Source organism: Ammospiza nelsoni, chromosome 1, assembly GCF_027579445.1.
Source record: "Ammospiza nelsoni isolate bAmmNel1 chromosome 1, bAmmNel1.pri, whole genome shotgun sequence".
NCBI classification, from domain to species: domain Eukaryota; kingdom Metazoa; phylum Chordata; class Aves; order Passeriformes; family Passerellidae; genus Ammospiza; species Ammospiza nelsoni.
In genome coordinates, this window is record NC_080633.1 from 134,669,795 (window position 1) to 134,687,377 (window position 17,583).

A 17,583-nucleotide genomic window follows, 5' to 3' on the forward strand; every position below is an offset into this window, starting at 1 on the left:
GTCTCTCATGACATTTTAGACTTTGTTTGGATAAAAGTATATATGTGAGCTTCTAATCTGATGCTTTTATGTAACCTCCCTCCCACCTATAACCATTTCATTCTCTTACCAGGACTTTTCCATTTCCTTTGATAAACTATATCATCTTTATGCAGTTCCCAATTTTGAAGCTCAGCGATACTGGAGTGTGGGGCTAGAAGTCTTTTTCCTGTCTTTTGGGAGCTTTCTCAGTTCTACATGGCTTCTGGGTATAAGTATATTGAAGTCAGCATTACAAGATAGTTGTTTAATAATGCTTCAGATGAGGGCTTGTGAGATGATCTCATGAGGACTGCATCAAATCATGCTTCTCTGTTTATGAGTTTTCTCCAAAACAACAACTGCAAGAGATAGTAACCTGAAAACACCTACTTATGCCCAAAAATGTAGCTCCAGTATAATGTCCCATAAGGGATAATGGTGCATAAGGAAGTGGGGAGGAATGACACCTGTCTTCATTAGCATGTTTTCTGCCTTTTTTGGATTCTCTCTTAACTCCCTTAGCAGTTACAATCCATATGGTCTCTGGCCTGGGTAATTATAGGGCATTTTTTTACTGTCAGTCTGAAGTTGCAGCTGCTGGGGATCCTTTTTAATTGCATTGATCAAAGTCACTCATTACCTTCCATAATTTCCTTAATGTATAACATCCTACCCCTGCTTGAACAACCCATTTTAAAATACCTATTCTCTCTTATTTATATACTATTATTTCAATTTTCCAAGATTATCTTTCTTCTATTGGGTTTCTAAAGTGCCTATGCAATAACAGTCATATATCCTCGATAGCTCTTAGAGCTGGTGTATGTACATGGACTTGTTTATGCACTTTAACAACCTTGGGTCTGCTCAGTGTACCACAGTGCTGGTTGGAGCTGGGACACACCAGCAGCAGGTCTTTAATAATTTCTCCCTGGAGATAGTTGTGTCAGTGATATTTCCCACTGCATATGCAGCCTGCTCAAGTATACAGATAATAGCTTTCCTTTTAATGAAAAGAAAAACACACCCTTGTGTACTCAGCATATACCCAGTTCCAAATGCTTACTGTCCTGTGAGACAAAGGATAGTCTACTCCTTCAGCCTCTAATCTGTATAATTCTTCACATCTGCACCACTGTGTCTTTTAAAACTGTGTTTCAAGAAAATCAAATTTAGTCAAAACATTAAAGGGAGAACAGGGAAGTACTGTGTCCCAACAGAAACAAGCAACCAAACACAAAACATGGCAAAAGCAGCAGGAAGTGGGCTTTTGAATTCAAGGGAAGGAGTTTTCTCAATGGGTTAGATACAGAATCATCGGCATAAGAGATATTAATATTGTCTTGACAGGTGTGAGATGGAAGGACAAGAAAAGGTAGGGGAAGAAAGTGAGAGCAGATATACAGCTGTAGCTATTTGAAGTGTAGAAATGTCACCTCAACATGCTGAAGGATGGGGAGCTGCAGAAGGGCTGAGAAGCAGCATGAGGAACAACACCAGGGCTACTAAAAGAACAAATGACTTCAAAAGATTTCTTTATATAAAGGAAGAGGTAGATAACAAGGAAACCACTCAAACATTTGCTTCTGTCTTCTATATTTATATTAGATTCATCCACTAGAAAGCATGGCATGAGAAACACAACTTTCACATTAGAAGGTACTCAACTGCCCCATAGAAACAGGAATGACCCAAGCACATGGGAAAGATTGTTTGTTTCACTGAGATCATGTGAAAGACACTGGCTGTTTGGTGGAGGGAAGAGCTTCCAGTAGGAAGAGTAAAAGAGAAGGATCATGGAAAGACATGGAAGGTGCAGTCTCTGTTCTCTTGAAGATAGGAAGGAAATACGAGAAGAGTTGTATGCAGATGTTAAATTAAAGGGTGGACTTTAAAGTATGACAAGTCAGATTTGAACCTGATGTGGAATGAGAAGACTTCAGCAGAGATGTGTCAGAAGGAAACTAGATAATTCTGAGTGGATACAAGGTGGTGTTTTGTTGTGTTTGGGAGGAAGCTATGCTCAGCTGTTTGCTAGAAAATAGAGCTCTGTTCATGATGATGCACAGCCACTTTGGGGAGTGGCTGCAACCATGGGTATGGGCATACTGAAGAGTAGGAGGAAGAGGAACACCTGTGTTTTCTGATGGGATGCAGTACATATCTATACATCCCTTTACACATATTTACACATTGCTACCTGCTTTTGTGCTGCAAGTCTACCAGAAGCCTGGAGATCCAGGTCACCAGCAAAAGGCTTGGTGCTGATGGAGGGGGAGCTCTTCTCTTTTAGCATGCTCAGCAAAGCACCTCAAATGGAGGCTTTCACACCATTTCATTCACCACCACAGTTTTCCAGGGATCTCCTGATCAGCTGTTGGGCTGACCTGAACCCAGGGACTTGCTGGGGGCCAGCAGTGCTTCCCCCCTCACTGGCCCCTGCGGAGTTGAGCAAGGAGGGGTGTCAGACTCTGCCTCTGCTGCAAACAGCTGAGAAAGGAACCAGCTTACATCCTGATGAGGGAGGTGAGAGATCAGCCAGGGGAAATACAAAGGTATTATACAGGGATATAAATATACTAAAATATAAATAAATATATATATATATATAAATATATAAAGGTATATAAATACACTAGTTTATCCTGTAAAGGATTCAAAACCAAGAAAATGGTCCAAAACTGGAGCATTGCACCCCACGATGGATGCTATTGTTTAAGAGATAAATAAATTTCTGTTATGTATTTCACAAGGTATTTTTTTCCTCATTGGTAATTATATTCCAGCCTGTGATTTTGTTTAATGTACATAATACTAGTTCTGTGAATTTTGTACAGGGAGCAAAAACCTAAGATATGCCAGTGTCTTATGGCATATTACTGACACTCTACTTTTGAGTGGCTAAAAAAAAGGTAATGCTTGGAAGTGTCCTAAGGAATGCATTATTATTTTCAGGTATATGTTTATCTAAAAAAAAAGTTAGTTTTCAAGGCAGAATATGATTGTTTTGTAAACATCTGCTTAAAAATGTTAGCATGCTGTTTCTAAAGGCTTGATAAAGATGATGAAACCTATAGGTCTAGCTCATATATACTTTCTAATATACCAAAACTGTTGATCTCCTACAGATTTTATGCCAGACCTTAAGAAATTTTTAACATCACAGCATTCACTGGAGGGCACTGACCACTCCAGGATTCCACCACTGTGACAGGGTGCATCTTCCAGGATCTTCCACCTGTGTGCCAATGTAAGAAAGGGAGAGTGATCCTGACAGAAAGGGACAAATGAAGGAAGAGCACTGCATCTAGACAAAGCAAGACCAGAAAAGCAAAACCTCAAAAACAGCAACCAAGAAACCCACCACTAACAAATCTACTGAAAATCAATGGCTAGCTGCTGGATTATGAAAGATGAAGTCAGAGAAAAAATTGACTTGTCTCATATTCCAGCAAAAGGATTATCTGGCCTATCAGCACTGAGAAAAGAAAACACAATAAAAACCCTCTTATCTTACTCACTTCCACTGAGAGCTGTCTGGTTAGGGGTGACAAATAGGCAGTAGAATTTGTCTAACATCACTGTTAGGAATTAGAAGCAGGAAGGTGCCTGCTAATGCCATCATTTTATTTTATAATACAAAGATGGAGGCTGGAAGGAAGAATGTTCTTGTCAAAAAATCCCAGCTCATGTAATGCCTGCCATGGTTATAGTTGTCTGCTCTTAAGGCAGAGGGAGCCTGTTACATCCCTTTACACAATTTCTGCTGCCATGCAACCACTTTCAGAAGAAAAGCTGATATTGTAAGGTTTTAAAGCTGATACTGTAAGGTTTTAGCTAGCAAAGGCAGCAGAAGTTTGACATAATAAAAGTCTAGTTGTAATTTTCCACTGTACCCATAGCTAGTACTCAGTGGATTAGAATGTGCTTGTTCTTTTTCACTGAATACAGCTCAGAATATTTCATTTCAGTTTCTCCAGTCAGAAATCTATCTAATGGGAAGGATTGATCTCTGGATCAATACTTTATTTAGTCTTTTTTTTTAAACACATAATGCGTGCAAATATGAAAAGAAAAACTTTTAATGTTACATCAGATAATCTGGATATAAAAAGTCAATATCACCAGCATTCTGGTTTGAGTTTAGAATTCAGAATGAATTATTATTTTGTTTAAAAAGTACTTCTGTCTGCAAAATCTTTTTCAGTGAAGGACATAATAATCACTGTCAGGTGAGAAGAGCCATAACCTCCCTGTGAGCAAGGACTGCAAGAAGCTCTGGGAAGAGGGATCAGTGCCTTCCTCTGCTGCAGCTACTAAAGGGTACCCTTTGACAAAATACTTCTCTTATCTCAGGCTTCCTCCACTAAAAAAATAAATATAACAATATTTCCATACTTTACAGAAATGTTTTGAAGTTTAGAACAGTAAAAAGCTGAGATATCCTGGTCCCTTTACAATAGGCCACGTGAATGCATATGATAGATGCTACAAACTGTATTTTTGACCCTGTGAGTTACCATCATTGTGCTGACAATAAAACAACTGACCTCCTCAACAGCAGGAGAGACAACACTATCAGGAAATCTCTCATTTCCCTGCTGTAACAACAACATAAATCTCTCAAATCAGAGTATGTTCATATGGGTTTGAAAATGAAACACTCCATAGCAGCATCCAAGGTGAAGCACAGGAGGTTCCCCCTTGAACATCAAGAAGCACTTGTTTGCAGTCAGGGTGACTGAGCACTGGCACAAGTTGTTCTGAGAGCCTGTGGAGTCTCCATCCTTGGAGACATTCAAAAGTTGTCAGGACATGCTCCTGCACAAACAGCTTTGGGTGGCCCTGCTTGAGCGGGAGCATTGGGCCAAAGAACTCCTCATGTCCCTGCCAATCTCATCCATTTTGGAATTCTGTGAGATTCTGTAGCAGACGTCAGATTCAGAAAAGATAGCAGCAAATTTCCAGCACTCTTCAGTTAATGCACTTAACTGATGGAAAAAACTGTATGTAATTTTCCTTCAGGCAAAAATCATTTGGGGAGATGTGGTGTGGTATTGGCAGGAGAATCCTCAGAGTTCTGATAGCAGAAGTGGGATTTTAAAAGGTTGTTCTACATTTACTAGGAGACGTGAACTTAACTGGGATATACAGATTTAGGAGGTTTTATGACTCTTCTGCAATCACTGTACTCTAAAACCAGGTGAACATTTCATACCCTTAGGAACTGTACTACTGGTCTCATTATCATTGCAAAGCTAATCACCATTCCCATCTAGCTGAAAAGAAATCTTTTCTTGGAAAAAAAAAAATATTTTCTGTAATCTAAATTATTTAGATTACTGAGAAAAGGCATTGCTCAGATTTATTTTCCTTGAAAACTTTCTGTTATCATTGCAACTTTGAGAATGCATTGTCTTTTAAGTGTAAATAATTGAAGAGCTATATGCCCCTATGAAAAGAGAGAGCTCTTTCTGCTCTTACATGTGACACTTCAGTATAAATGTGGCCTCTTTGAAAGTAAAGAATAAAATTATGCAAAACCTAAATTTAATTTTTGCTTAGAGATTCTCATAATATGATATTGACACTAAGCAATAAGTGAGGCTTTGGTAAAAGAAAATTAAAAACTTGGTACTCTTGAGCAAATCCCACAGGAAAAAAAATAAAAATGTCAACAATAAAACATCCACCTGACTAATTATTCTAGATATAAATTAATGGAGAAAAAAGAAGAACAAAAAAGAAGTCCATGATTTACCAGTAGAAAGTTTATCCTCTCATTGTGTGAGAAGTGAAAAAGGATACAATCCTCTCTGGGAAGGCATTCATCAGCTTATCCTAGATTTTTGGGGTAATTTTACAATATTTGACAGAGGAAATAAAATTTTAAATAGTGACCATGTGGAGGGGAAATTTCTTTCTTTTTTTGTTTTAGTACCTTCCAATGTATAGTATGCTCATGAGGACACTTTTTTTTTGGCAAAACATCTATTTGGTGGTGCAGCATGCATATTATGTTACTACAAGGTGACAAGCCAGAGCTGAGGCTGCCAGAGCCCCTGATTGTTCACACTCACTGTACATTAGTTCCCTCTCTGGCTTTCTTTCACAGAAGTTAAGTGTGGGAGCAGCTCAGGCATGGTGCACCCTGCAGATGTGCTTTTCTCCACAATACCTGTCCAGAGCACACGAGATAGACAACGGAAGCCATGGCATGGTGCAAATCCCAGCTACTTATTTTAAAGTCCCATGAAATATCTGCATTGAACAGATTGCTTGGAGCCCTGATGTTATGAAAAAATAACACAGGTGACTGCGGGCAGTTTGGGAAGCCATGGCAGGACACCCCGAGCACCATGACCCTGCCACATCTGCTGCTGGATGATGAGCAAATGTGCCTGTGCATACATCCCTGGAAAGAGGAATGGGGGCCTCCCACATGCAGATAGGGTTTTGAAATCTACCTCATGAAGATGTGCTGAGAAGCCTAAAAGAGAGGAACTTTTTTATTCCCAGGTGTGTAGGAAGGGATTTCTCCAGGTTGTGGAAAAGGTGTTTTGTGTCCTGCAGTATGAGAAAAGCTGTGGCACTGGGTCCTGGCATGGATAACCTCACCATGAGAACCCTTTGAGGAGAGGTCTGGTATGAGAGATCAGGTTCACCAAAATTGTCCTTTGGTTCAGTGGCTTAGGATAGTGAGTGCTGCTGGAAGTCAGTGTACTTGAGCTCTTAAATTGATTATGTACTGCTCTGCAGAGAACAGATTGCCCAGTACAATCTGCTGATGTTAGTTCTGCTCACTAACATACATTGCAACCTCACATCAAATTTAAAGAGTCTATTTTTATTGTTAAAATACACTTGAAAGTAATCAGTGCCAGATCAGATGCAAGGACTCTCTGGACTGTAAATGAACAGCAATATCCTACTTTGACTGTTACTTTCATCTTAGCATTTGTAGAGAACAGGTTGCTCTTACATTTGGTGACTGTCCAGGGGCCAGGCTTTCTATAAATATAACACACCTAATTCATAACCATGCAGCTAATATGTACTTGCTATCTAGGGGATTGGATTTATGCACCTAGCTCTTTGTAACACTAATTGCTCTGTTGTAGGTTGCAAGGTAAGTCCTCTGTGCATAGGGGAGACAAAAGCTTTATCACTACCTGCAAATCCGTAGAACACAAGATTAAATTCATGCAGAGAAAAAAATTTTCCTGATCATATAGGACTAAAATATAACTTCAAGGCTCAGTTTGAAGAGAGGATAATGCAGAACAATATGTCCCAGAGGAAACACTGTGAGACATTCTGCTTCTTGGAAATGCTTGGAAACATTTCAATGCCTGAGAGTCTCACTGTATGAGAAGAGTATACCTGCATGCCAAGGGTAGACAGTCCATGCCTTAGTGCCCAGCACCTTTGTTTGGTGACCTGGAAAACATGATTCAAGGGAGCCTGTCTCCCCTGAGGCAGTACTGGCATCTTGGGGAATATCACTCATGGGACAGAACAGGAGTGGTGAGAATCTCTCTTTAACCTCAATTTCCTTGGTCAAGGGTTGACTTTTGCAAGACCCCTCAGAAACAGATAGAAAATAGCCTCTCCCCTTGCATCCTCCCCCTTCCCTCTTCTCTTCTCCCTCTCTGCATCCCCCTGCAAGGATCAGGAAGACTTGAGCTTACAGGGATTCTCAAGTATTCACTGACTTCTTAAAGAGGAGCGAGAAAACAAGTGGCCCATCACACTGCAAAATCAGAATAATAGAGGTGACAAAAATTAGAACATAACCCACATTTCACTTGGACCCTTAGTCACCTTTGTTTCTTTCATAACACATCCACACACACAGATTCCCAGAGAGAGTAAAATGGACAGGAAATAAAGAAAGTCAAATTCTTTCTTCCTCTCTTTCTTTTAATTTCATACTATGCTGCAGTGACTCAGAGCTAAAGCCAAAATCCAAATTTTTAGTTTTGATTTTAGCATACAAAAATTATAGATATTCTTGACTAATAGGAAGTTAGAGAAGAAGATTTTGAGATGTTTCAACATCCACTGCTCCATGTAAGGAGTTACTGCAAGTCAATTAAAAGCATCAGTTAAAAATAGCTTTCCCTTGATAAAGGAGATATTTCTCTCATTAGGACACATTGCTACATTCTATAACCTTACAGGGAAACAGCATTATCAGCTAAACTGCCCCGGTTTACTTTCTTTTGTCTAATTCTGTAACACCCACGTGTCTTACAGGGGAACCAGTTATGGTAGGTGTGGTGGAGTGTTTTACCAGTATTTGTTCTGAGACCTGATGTAGATGAAAATAAGGAAAATATATCCGAACTCAGGGGAAATTAGAAAATTATCTGTTTAGAAAAAAATCTTTTGCAGTTTTAGGATAAAAATCAAAACAGTTTAATTTTGCAGGAGAAGGAAGAGAGACCATGCAAAGCAGCAGATTTGGAGAGAGTTGCCTGTACAAACCAATATAATTACAGGGAAACTTGGACAGCTATGGCCCTTGAGAGTGCTCCTTGAGCTGTATCCCTTGAGAGGTGGCCTGGAGGCTTCTCAGAACAGGAGCCCTGCATTGAGAACATCTCCAGGATGCAGAGATGAAACAGGGGTATAGGCACACAGGCCCGTGAGAGCCCTTGCATCATCAGATCCACTTACCTGCTCCTGCAGACTACCAGGTGGTACCACTCTGTCCATCAGCTTATAAAATCCATCTTACAGCTAATCAAGCTGCTGGATCCTGCTGGGTCTGGGATTCCTGTCCAGGAGTGCTGCACAGACCAATGGGCAGGTGTGGTACCTGTTGCCCTGTGGAGGTTTTCCCCTGTGCCCTTGTGCAACTGCTGAGGGCTCTCTCCCAATGGGCTGTGGAGGGAGAAGATGCCCCTGACCACAGAGTTTTAGTTTGGGCTCAGTTACCAGGTTCCCTGAAGCTGTAATGTATTTTTTGTAACAGTAAAATCTGCTAGCGAACTGATTTATTTTCCAGTAAAAATACAGATAATTTAGAGTGTGATGATTTCTCTGTGTTCAGATATTTTTTATAAAACTGAAATAAAATATTTCTTTCATAATATTTTAGTTTAGCAGGTAACACAGAAGCTCTCTTCATTGTAGCTTTGTTACTGCTTCTGCAGCAGGGAAAGAAGTTTGAAAGGTGCAAACTGCAGGAAGACATGCAACACTTGTAGAGCTTTAAGTCCTGTGGGGGGTTTATGTCTTTTCCTTACAATCTCAGAGCAAGCAAGTACACTGAAATGAGCACACATGAGAAGCCCAGAGCTCAGGGAAGCTACTTTTGATGCCCTGCTGCAATCACCTGTACCTGCTCCATCTGCAGTGCCTCTGTGGGCAATGCCTTTCTCCGCCCAGCTCCATCACAAAATTTTTAGCCATAGGGTTTCAGTGGTTTCTCAGCCCAGCCCATCCTCCCTCTTGGCATGGCACACAGAGTGATCACTGCTGGTGGCAGAGAGAGTAGCAAATGCAGAACTGAGACTTAAGTTTGCCATTCACAGAGCATCCCAACCCTGTGCCAAAAATCCCCAAGACCATTCTGGTAACATTTAACACTGAGTTTATTATTCCTCAGGCTACCCAGGCAGAGCTTGCATGTGGACAGATGCTCCAAGACAGGCATGCAGAAGGAGCTGCTGCAGCTCCTCCCAAGGTGTCCCCTTCTCCAGACTCTCTACAGACTATGGGATCTACTCCCGCACTGCACACACTGGGGACACCTTTAGGAAAGGCTCTGGGGAAGTATGAACATTAACCAATGAACGGATTGGACTAGGAGCAGACCATGGAACCCTAAGGTCTGGCAGAACATTGCCCTATTCTCAGGAATTCCTGTCAAAGTATCTGCACACATTCTTGCCCATGGCTGGCAGAGAGTTTTTAGACGTCTCACATAAACAAGATGCCTCTTTGACCCACACAGGTTTTCCATCTTGGTCTGAGTGCATGGAGATTTTGCTGTAGAGCACAAGAAAAAGCAGTTCTATTTCTGCCTATCAAACGACCAAGAGCAAGCAACCACCTTTCCTCTTGTTACAGAATATTGCCATGGTTTCATGGAAGAAAACAAATATATATTTAATCTTCTGAAAAAAATAATGATTTTACATTTCCCCAGTTCCTCCTTATACAGTTCTTGTCAGACACAGGAGCACATTTATTTATTTCCCGTCTGTGTTTACAAAGTCTTGCAAATAGTCATAAAGGATTTTTGACACCTAGAATTATGATTCCAGGGCCAGGATATTTTATCCTGCACCAGCAACACACAGCACCTGTAAAATTGCCTTCATTACTGTGCTCTTGGGGATTTCTCTTATGTGAGTCCACGGTTTATAAATTGCTCTGGATAGTAAAGCATACTGATCCCAAAAGAACCAGTTTTTGCAGCCTCACTCAGAAGGTGTGCCATATCACTTAATCATGTTTCTCATGGATTCCAGGGCTGAGAACTGCAGCAGCTTTGTATCAGAATTTAGATTTTGGAGAATATCTGCAGCTAACTGAATTCTCCTCCAGCAGCAGATGTCTGTGTGTCAGTTCACACAGTAGTTCACCAAGGAGCTTGTAACAAATTATTTCCAGGGCAATCCTTTCAGGTCAGCAGTTTGCAAACAAATTTTTAGATACAATCAAAATGTTTTATTTCCCCATAGGCATGAGGATAATAAACAAAAGAATCCCTGTACTCAATATGTGTCTCCTTCAGAAATTCTTCATTTTCCTTGGAATCTGGTCTGAGATACCTCCTTCAAATTTTAGTATAGGCTTTTGCTTTTTAAATGTTTTAAAGAACCATTTAGTTCATGTGTTCATTAAGCTGGATGAAATTTCTCTGAAAGGTGGAGATTATGCCTGACAGAAAATCCTTGAGTAAATAAATTCTTGCAAAGAATACAAGTTTAGATGCTGTTTCTGTAAATAAGGAAGCAAGGTCCAATTTTTTGAGGTCATTTGAATTGTGAGTGAGTTCAAGGAAATTAAGACCCCTGGTGCTAAGAGTCATTTAAATAGAGCCTTTTAAATAAATAGCTGCAATGTCTGTCGCCTGTTTCCCACAATGTTCTGGTAACAGCAGATTCACTAAAATGCCTTTAAATTTTAAAGAGTAAGGCAATAAAATGAATAAAACACTACAGAACCCCAGGTGTCCAGCTAAGATTCCCTGCAGCAGAAAAACACCCAAACAGAGCTGATTTTTTAATATCTTTGATGTGAGAGAAGGCATAATGAGCTCAACAGTATTAGTTTCTAAGGAGACACATGCAGAAATTAGCTCCATTTTGCTTAATAAACTGTTAAACAAAAATGGTTTTGATGTCAGACTTGGTGAAGATGAGATTTAAATCTTTTTTTCATCTGCTCTCTGGGATGTTCTTATTTGAACAAAATAAAACTCATCTGTCTAAATTAATGAGAGTCTTCATTTCAGGATCATAGTTTGTAAAGTGTGCATTAGATCTAGTCAACATCTGTTAAACTAAAACAGCTATTCAAGTACAATTAAAATTTTTCTAGTAATTTTGCATTTTGGTCCATGTTATAGTCTGGTGCTGACAAATAGATGAAGTGACTCAGATAAATTCATGCTGTCTTCATAATAGATGTCATTTTCTGGAGCTTGTTAAAATTTTGGCTTTGAGGAGTTCATTAGCAACATTTTCACAGTGAACCTTACCCTTTTTAAACAAATCTTTTGGGGTTTTGGAGTAATTTTACCATGCGGAAATGAAATCTTTGGAAACCTAGAAAAAGAAAGAAATCAAGGGGCATTTAAGCAACTTAAATAGTTCTTTCTCCGAACCAAACAAGTGAAGGAGATACTTCCACACTCAGACTTGCTTTCAAGTTTGGAAAAATGGAGCCACTTCCACAGTGAAGGCAGCTTCCTGCCCAGCAGATTCCCACTCTTTCCTGCAGGATCTTCAGGGCAGTGGGGTGCTGGGTTTCCCGTGGGACACAGGGCTGCCCATCACTCCCATTCCCAATGGCAAGGAATGGCACAGGGTCAATAGACCTGCTTCAGCCCAGTCCTTCAGCCACAGGGAGGGGGTTTAAGAAGAGCTCAGGTGTTTCAGCACCACACTGAGATGACAGTGTTGGCACACTCTGCATCCTTCCAGAAATTTCTGCAGTATTTTGAAGTACCTTGAGTTCAAGCAACTAAGATAGCAATTGTAAAGTCTAACTTTACCTTGGTTATAGTGACTGACATAAATAAAGTGACTTTAGAGAGTTGAAAAGGTTAGTTTCCCTAGTCTGTTCTGTTGCTATTGCCTGCTTATCATCAGGATATGTTGATTATTTGTTAACATATTAAATATTCATTTCTGTGGGCAAATGGGTTCATTTAGGATATATCCACATGCCTGCATACCTGTCCATAGATGCATGCTGACTACATGCTTACTACTGAGTTAAGCCCTGAGGAGGGGCAGAGGAACTTGTGTTCTGGTTGCAGCAGTAACTTCTGCATGGAGCTGCCCAGAGGATCTTGCCCTGAATCCCTGGGGATGTCAATCACACTGGAGCTGTGGCACTGCAAGAAATTTCACAGACACCAAACCACATCTGGAATCACAGCTGGTAACTTGCTGTTAGGGCTGGATGCTTTACTCAGCACTCACCCCTTTCTAAAACTGGAGGGAATATTAAAAGCAGAGATCTTTAACACATCAGCCAAAGTTTCAAATAGCAGATATCCCTAATGCTTGTTCAATTCCTTCTGAAATTTGTCATTCCAAGTCTAATGCCACTGTCATTGACGTTTTTTCATAAATAAATAAATATGCAAATAAACAACCTTTAGACCCATGGAATAACAAGTGATACCATTTCTTTCAATGACTACATTTTTCCAAGTCAGTGGAAGACAAATTGCTGTGTTCTAGTCTCTCTGGCTCATTAACTCCAGAAATCTGATAACGATTTTAATGTAAAAGAATCATGTTAGGTTTTAAATGGGGACAAAATAAAACATGCACAGGAATAAATTAACCTGTTACATCCCCCAAACGATTACTTTCCCTGACCTGGAATTTGCATAGACAAGTGCCTTACAAACAAGTACACAAACCTGTGGTTCAGCTCAAAATATTGAAAATAGTTGGGAAATTCTGTCCCTATAGATAGACCCTATGTTAGATGTCTTCTGGTCCCGCTCTTTCCCATGGTATCTCCAAATCCAGAGCATTGCACAGTAGCTGCAGCAGGTACAACAGGGCAGAGTAGGAATTAGCAAAGAACAGAAGCACATCTGTTCCTTGGAGCATCAATGCAAAATGCAAAAGCAAGCAGCATTAAGGCTTTTATTAAATCAGAACAGTCACAGCTGTTATTTCCATTCCAACTTCTAGTGACTGTTACTCAAGAAATCTCATGTTCTATCATGTGTTTTGAGTTCCAGCTTCAGTGTAAATATGTGTTAGAAGAACGATCTCTTGGTTGAAAGGTGGTAGTCCTTAAGTGTGATGTAAGTTGAGAACCGCCAAACTTTTTGTCTTCAGAACTAGCTGGAGAAGAGTGGATTAAGGAGAACTATGGAAGATTACAGGAAGTTTCTCAGAAAAGGAGAACAAAACCACTCTGGGCATCATATAAGGAGCTTGACGGTTTCAATTGCAGAAGTCAAGAGGCAATGAGCATGAACTGAAACACAAGAGATTCCTTCTGAGCATCATAAAACACTTTTTCACTGTGAGGGTGTCTGAGCACTGGCACAGGTTTCCCAGAGAGGCTGTGGAGACTGCACCCTTGAAAATATTCCCAGGTTGTATGTATATAGTCCTGGGCAAGTGGCTCTAGGTGGCCTTGCTTGAGCAGGGGGGTTGAACCAGGTGACCTCCAGAGGTCCCTTCCAGCCTCAACCATTCTGTGGCTCTGAGAGATCAGAACAACCAGAAATGAGCTAATGTAATGATTACTAGGTAACACTACCTAACAGGTATGCATTTGCAATGCACATGAGGAACTGTTCCCACTGACCTTCACGTGTAACCTCAGCCAGAGTATAAGCAGCAGAACCTCAAAATTGAAGAGTTACAAGTTATGTGGAGAAAGGGGAGTTAAGAAAAACTTAAAAAACAACTGGAAACAGATCTGCTGAATCCTCAGGAAAAACCCTGGGAAGTCATTAGACAATTCATTTTGGTTTTTATCCAAAATACAGTTCTTACTAAGGACTGCAGAAGGAAATTCATTTCCACTGTTCAAGCTTGATAAAACCATCAGCTCTGCATGGAAAGCACAGCTGTCCAATACTTCAAAACAGTTCTGTTATAACCTGTCAGAAGGAGCAAGGAAAAGAAGCTATGAATGAAAATCTGTATTTGAGAGAAGAGTCAATCTCTGAAAGTCTGAGCAAGGCTTAATCAAATCAGGTAATCTCTTCATCCTTGGCATGGTCTAAGCATACTTCACAGGGCAATGTGTTCCTGCAGGATATATGGGCAGCAGTAGAACATTTTCCACTCCTAGGGAAAGGAAAAAGGCTACTGCATTTATGTGTTTTCTTCAGGATAGTGTTGAGAACTTCAGAAAACATTTTGAGATAAGTATTCCAGAAGAAAAAAATAAGGAAGTTGGAGGGGTGTTTTTTGTTGGCTCTTTTTCCCAAGTGGAAGTATACTAAATACTTCATCAGATTGAAGGCACTGTTTGGCATTGGAAGGAGGAATTATTCTGTAAATCTGGTTTGAAAATGAGTTCATGTGTTGGAGAGGTCTGTTTGGTGAAGGCTAGGTGTGAAGCTGCACCTCCAGAGGCACCAGGGAACCAGCCAAAATCACATGCTGGGTTAGCAAGAGCCTAAGGAACAGGGAGGAAGACAGCAGCTGCTGAGTTTGCCAGCAGGAGTCTTAGGGAGGTAGGTAGGGTACACATCTGTGTTTCTGAATGCTTATTTGTCATCATCACATGCTTTGTCTTGAAACATTTCCAGTTGCTCAAAAGTGCACCAGGGAATGAGCGATCTCTGAGATATCGAGGTCCACAGGTCTGCAGGGAGCATCTTTGTGCCTCTCCTTCCTTAAAGGCAGCAAGCAGATCTGGCTTTAGAGGCTGGATGCACCTCTTCCTCCTGGTGCAATTGGATCTTTAGTTTATATCTGAGGCACTCATCACTGCAATGTAATCCCTTGTGATATGTAAATCCTTACATGGTGAAACGGGACTCATTTTAGGAGTATCCTAGTCCACCAGGCTCATTCTCTGCATTCACAGGGGAGGGAATTCCAGGTTCTTCCTCAGATAAAACACCCTGCTCCAAAGCAGGCATCACTGATGTGATGACAAAGCATATGGTAACTGTGGAAAGGCAACATGATGCCATGACATGTGATGCCTCTATCCTCTATCTGCAAGAACAGGAACACCAGCGCTTGCAGACGTATCAGATTTTTCATCAGTTGGAAATGCAAGGTCTGAAACATGCTGCTAGCTCCTTGTCCATACAGACCAGCTTTTGGAATTGAGACATGAATGGTATGGGCTAAATCAGGTTTCCTGCTGGTCTAGCAGCCAAGCAGTGCCTCTCTCTCTGCTCCTTTCAGAAATGTATCACCCACTTTTGGGGAATCTGAATTTAAAAGAAACAAGCCTGTGTCCTGTCCATCATGCAACTGCCCAACACAGCCTGGGTTTGAAGGAACAGCACTTCTGGAGATGACACCTGTGGATGATTCGGAGGTCAGTATGTGTTAGTGACCATTCCCAATTAATAGTACACCCCTTTCATCTTGTTTAGGTGTGCAGATGCTCCTTAAGCAACAGACAACCAAATTCCTCTCGCTCCCCATACCACAGTGAATACCACAGCACCTCAGGGAAACCCCACTGGTAACAAAAGTAATATAAAACTTGTAAAAACACTGACTAAGAAACCTGTCATCCTTTGCTTTACTGGTCAAGTGGTGGTACCTTCCACTCGTGAAAAGTGATCCATGGATAACTAACTACTCCCTCTACCTTTTCTGGATATTGAGGTAATAATCTTTAAACTCCTTAGTGAGTGTGGCCATGGGCAGAGAGAGCCACACAGACAGGAGATGGCAGTCTGTATCCTAAACATAGATTCTGCCCTTCCTTTGCCTTACCATTGGTTTAGAAATCAATGTTTGGTTTGGACTTAACATAGCAGGAAACCACAAACCACAAGGACAAGATACAGCTCCTCTGGCATCCACCCAAACTTTGTAGGCAAGGAAAATCTAGACCTAAAATCATGCCCAGGATGGTCTCTCTCCAGCCATCCTAGCAGAGCTGGAGTCTTCAGGGGATAGATAGAGCAGAGGCACTACCTCCAAATCTGACTCTTTCTACCTAAAATGGAAGGCTGAACCCACCTGCATAAGAAACCACCTGTGCAGGGCCACACACCCATCCTAGCTGGGAAGTTTGGCTGAGGCTCTGCCTGGAGTGCTTTCTGTCTTACTGTGAGTGGCCAAGGATAGGAATGTATTGTAGCAGTACTTCTCACCTCTCTTCAGAAATATTCAACACCCACTTATGGGATGTGTTGTCAAATATAAACCCAAGAGTTATACAAGTGACTACTGACATTCTGCATGTGTTTTTGAGCAATTATCCTGGGGTGACTGAAGGAACTTTATTTCTTTAGAAAAAGAGGAGTAACAACAAAAGCTTGGGGTTTTATTTTATTTAGTACATGGAAACTATAATTACAAAAATAAGGTTTAAAATTGCTGAAGAGTCTTCATAAAGGCAAACAAAAGAACAAAGAACAAACAAACTTCTGTTTGAGAATGTCAATTTTCTTAAGCATTTGGGTAAATAGAAAAAGGGAAGAGGTCTTTTCAGCCAGGTTGCTGAAAGGAGCTAACTCATACAAAGAGAAATTTTTTCCTCCTAATGGATTATTTTTCTGCTAAAAGAAGCATACAGGGAAGGATAGGATGACAAAACCCTGCTTTATCACTTTACCAAAAAAAAAACCAACAAACCACTTGCCAAGCTCTGAAAAGTGGGATGGGTGAGTGGTGAGCAAAGGACAAAGGGAACTTCTGAAAGCCTCATTTTCCCAGTCAGCATGTAGCAGACCTTCCTAGAGGCTTCTCTTCTCAGTTTACCATGGCAAAGGAAAGAATTGTTCAGCAGCTTCTGAGTGCCCTGGCAAAGAAGGCAAGTGTAGTGACCAAAGGTGGAGCAAACTGTGAGATATTTATGAGACAGCTCTGTATGAATGTCTATTTTACTAGCACATGATATCCCAAATTAGATATATCCTAGAGGTAGCCAGGCACTAAATTAGAAAGAGGATCAATTTTGCACAATACATCTTGTTTGAGCTGTATGCCAGTAGGCAATCAGCAGCTCCCTGGAAAGGTGACTTCTTTTTTACAGAGAATTGGTATATAATATACTTTTCTTAAAATTGCTTCAGGTTTTCAGAAAATGATGGTGTTATCAAGCAGCATTATGAAGAATCAAAAATGTTGTCTTTCACATAGGATATTGTTCAAAGTTGGAACTCTGGCACAGGGTGTTGGGGAGACCAAAATATCA